This window comes from Neovison vison, chromosome 1 (assembly GCF_020171115.1).
Source record: "Neovison vison isolate M4711 chromosome 1, ASM_NN_V1, whole genome shotgun sequence".
NCBI lineage: Eukaryota > Metazoa > Chordata > Mammalia > Carnivora > Mustelidae > Neogale > Neogale vison.
This window is the reverse complement of record NC_058091.1, coordinates 293702734-293707386: the sequence shown is the minus strand read 5'-3', so window position 1 is coordinate 293707386 and position 4653 is coordinate 293702734. Positions and strand designations below refer to the sequence as shown.

At 34.9% G+C, this 4653-nt stretch overlaps 1 pseudogene; it reads left to right on the top strand.

Annotated features, from left to right (window-relative positions):
• Positions 1–638: 638 nt before the first annotated feature.
• Positions 639–2613, top strand: LOC122894538 (annotated as a pseudogene).
• Positions 2614–4653: the final 2040 nt, after the last annotated feature.

Sequence of the window (4653 nt, the reverse complement as noted above, 5' to 3'; positions counted from 1 at the left end):
ATATCTGGTTGTGTCAAGTTTAGTTCTTAAATTTCGTTCACCAGGTTCATTAACCTAAAATTCCTCTAGACATGCTATGATTTTTAAACACTAATGCATTTAGATGTACTGTTACCTTCATAGCTTTGAGTGATCAGAATATACTTTATATGGCATTATAATAATTATTCATTTTAAAGAAATAAAATAACTGACAAAAATTAATGTATAAGAATAGTGATAAAATGCTTTGGGACAGGAAAAATTAGAAACACATTTAATGTCAAGGAATAAAAGCATAGTAAGTTAATGTGGTAGTCCTAAGATAGAATGTTTTGTGATACTAACATACTTTTAAAAAGTATTCAGTTTCATGGAAAATATTCTTAATGTAATGTTGTAATAAAAAGTACCAGAGATTGGATTTCTTGGAAGATGGCAGACTGAAAGGATACTAAGCTCACCTTGTAGCTATTATTTTGGTGTGTCTAGGGGACAGCTATACAACTAACTCTGAAAATGACCTAAAAATTGGCAGAACAGACCTTTCATGGTTAATCATGGAGAAGAGGCCACATCAAGAAGGGTAAGAAGGGTAGAGGTGAAGTTGGGAACTAAACCCCTTGTGGGACACCTCAAAAAGGAAGGGCACCACCAGCATGGAGAAAGCACAAGTATCAGACCCCAGACCAGGCAGCCCTAGCCCTGGGGAACTGCACTTGGAAGACAAGTATCTATAACAATTGTCTTTAAAAAGCAGTGGAACTTAACATCAGGAGCTTTAAAAATCAGTGAGCTTAACACCATGCAAGACAAACGGCAATAGAAAATGGGGTCCCTGCCCTGCATGTTAAGTAACTCACCCTGTGATACTGAAATAACCCAAATGCCCATTGATGGATGAATCAATAAAGAAGATAGGGTGTACACACACACACACACACACTGAAATACTACTAAGCCATAAAAGAAGAATATCTCATTCTTGCCATTTGCAACTACACAGATGGACCTAAGAGGGTATTATGTTAAGTGAAATGAGTCAGATGGATAAAGACATATACCATATGATTTCACTTATATGCAGATTCTTAAAAAAACAAATAAATAAACAAAAAACAGAATCAGACCTATAAATATGGAGAACAAACTGGTGGTTGCCAGAAGGAAGTGGGTGGGAGGTGGGCAACACAGATACAAAGGATTAAAAAATTCAAACATCTAGTTATAAAGTAACAGTCATGGAGATGAATTATAGCATAGGGCATATTGTCAATAGTATTGCAATCACAGATGTTCATTACAGAGAACAAACTGAGGTTTGCTGGAGGGGAGGCGAGCAAGCTAATGGGTTAAATGGGTGATGAGTATTAAGGAGGGCACTTGTGAGGAGCACTCGCCATATGTAAGTGATGAAGCACTTAAGTTTACTGAAACCAATCTTACAGTATATGTTAACTAAATTTAAATAAAAACTTGAAATAAAAAAGTGTACATACATACATACATATGCACATACATATTTTACATTATCATGTATTTGTGCCCTACAGAAGTCATAGAATAAAATATACTATTGTACTGAGTAGGGTGCTGGACTGTCTCTTAAAGGGAATGCCTATCATCAAATAGGTCCTCAAAGGGAAAACAGAAACCTTACAGAAGATATTAACTTGCAAAGCAAAAGAAAACACATTTCTATTTTCTAGTCTTTCTCTTTAACCAATATTCTTAAGAATGTCAAGCCCCTGCATATATAATTTATCACAGTAGTAGGGGATGGGGTATATTAAAAGGTTTTAGTACTCACTACTAGCCTCGTGAAGATGAGCTGCTGCTTTGTTTGCTTTGGAAAACCATATTTATTTAAAACTCAATTTGCCACTCTCTGTGGTTAATTAGAATTTTTATAATCCTTGTTTCATGCATTCTCAGTTTCTCAAGGTAAAAACTTTGTTTCTTCTTTTTTAAAATTTCTTTACCCTCACTCAGTCCACCTCGTCTTCTCATTCAGCAGAGGAAATCCCTCCTCCATTAGTAGCAACACATTTTTTATCAGATCGAATGTTTGGTAACTATCAGTTTCATCTTGACTCGTGTCTTCAGAAATACTGCAAGGATGCGGGACCTAGTAACTTATAACTTATTATGTTACTGTCTGGATTTTTAAGAAAAAGGAAAAGATCCTTTCTGGCTGCTGTGTTGGTATTTTCAAGCTGCTCCTGTTTCTGCAGCCAAGGGAACCGTCTGGGAATGATGTTGAGTGAAAAACGTGAGTGAAGGGGCCGCATATTTGGGAGAAGGAGGCTAAAAGAAGCTAATTGGAGTTCTCTGGGTGAAAAGAAACTCGGTACTGCTATCACTCCAGACACACGGAGAGACGGCGCAGGAATATCACAGAAAGCGGCGGAAGAAAGCTGAACGAAAATAAAGCTTTGACTTCAAAAAAAGCATATTCAATCCATATGGAAAGAATAAGTTCTCCACTTGTAAAATTTGTAAAAAGTTCTGTGCACCAACTGGGTTCTCCTTACTGCCAGGGTTATGCCTACAAAAAGGGCATCTGTGCAATGTGTGAAAAAAAAAGTTTTAGATACCAAAAACTACAAGCAAACATCTGTGCAGATGTATTGATGATGTTTCTGGCTTTCTATGTGATTTTATTTTTTGCTTTGAATTTTCAAGGCATAACATAGTTGTTCAGGTCACAAAATAACATGTTTTAAGACAATTAATATTAAACCAAGTTGACTGGTACTCATTTTTTTGCTCTTAAGAACTTCTATACAACATAACCAGTTTCCTGTCTTAGTTCCTTTCCTAACAAGCATCTTATTGAAATAGAATAAGTTACAAATAAATGAAACATATTTTCCCTTTTTTGTAGACACTTATTTATTGTTATTCATATAATTCTTATCCTCATTCTCTAATTATAGATTTAACAAAAGTGAGAGATTGTTGATTGATATTTTATTATGAACTTTGCATCAGACTTAAAACTCTTCCTTTATTCTCTTGTTGGTTTCATAGTTCTTAGAATCAGCAGTCTCTATTAATTGTAAGTTCACAGGGCACTGGAATATCTGAGACCATTATAGCTGAAGAGTTCCTTAGTCATTAGCCCAGATCTAAAACACAAGTTGTATTTATGACACTTTATTTTTGTTCTTGAAGCCAAAGTGCCAATACCTTTTGTATGGGAATGGGAAAACAAGTCACCCCATGTGTGTCCAAGTGAATACACTGAATTTCAGAAAAATATATTCTGTGCACATTACCTTGAATTCAAACTGTCATGAAAGCCAAGAAAACAGTGTTCATCTATGGGAATGTGTAATGAATGAATTGCCACTCTTAGGAAATCTCCTTTCTTAAAATGCAAAAACCAAAATTTTTTTATCTCCCCTCCCCACCAAAAATAAATAGAACAAAACCTAAATAAATAAATAAATATGAAAATTTAAATAAAAAAAAACTCTGTAAGTTGCAAACATAGCTAATGTGATGCCTTACTAATTTTGCTACTTGTTTTTGGAGTTTTACAAACAAAAATTTTTAAATTTGTCGACAACACTCTTCTTTCACATTAACATGGTAGTTTTTCAATCAAAATTTTATATTAGTTCTGCTTCATGACATTGCCATTTTATGTAGATAGGATTTTACTTTCCACTTCTATGTTTCTCTCATCATATCTAGTTGCTATGATTTTCTTCTGAATTCTGAACAAATTGACTGAATGTGTTTCATTGCATAGATTTTCTAAGGAATATAACTTGCCATCACAATTTTAAATTTGATAATTTTTCTTTTAATCAGGAATACATATTTTATTTCTAATCTCTGGAATAATTATATGAACTAAAAGGTAATGATAGCTTCAGGTAAAAATGGAGGGTGTGTGAGTTCCTGATTTCTGGGAAACTACATAGGTTCCAGTCACAGCTGGAGAGGCCTATGTTAGAGAGCTCAGCTCATATGGAAGTTCCTCATCTTCTTCATCATTCTCCCTGGGGTTGAAGACAATATGCTGACTGTTTTCCTGAAGTCACACCAGGGAAAGCACATGCTTTCTACCTATGCTCATCCCTGCATCAGATTTAAGCTCTTTCTCCATAAAGATGGCAACAATACTTTATCCCATAACCTTTATGCAAAGCCACTTCCAACCCACAATGATATGAATAAAGAAAATCTGGACCTCTCCCCTGACACTGTGGACCACACCACCAGTTTGGACCATTACTTTGTGCATGGACCAGTCAAGTGTATGGGACTTGAAGCTTATTTCTTTACTTGTACCAAATGATGACCTATAGACTGATCTTCTAACTCTTTGCTTGTGACCAGAGATGACTTAAATAATTTAGAATGGTAAAAAAGAAAATGAAAGTAAAAAGCTATAGTAAGAGGAAAACCTGGCCTCATTCTCCCCTCATAACATTATATATATAGTACATATAGTCACCATATACATGTGTTTTGGCAATTAAATATTTTACATGCTATATGAAAGACACAGTTGATCCAATTACAGCTAAATTTCTCCCTACTCAGCACTTTGCAAAGAAAAAAAAAAAGGAAAAAATCTTTTTGAGACTAGCTCCCACTTTGACATAATGACCTCAGCAGAAGTAGACTTAGAAGAGTTATTAAGGTGGCTAGTCTATG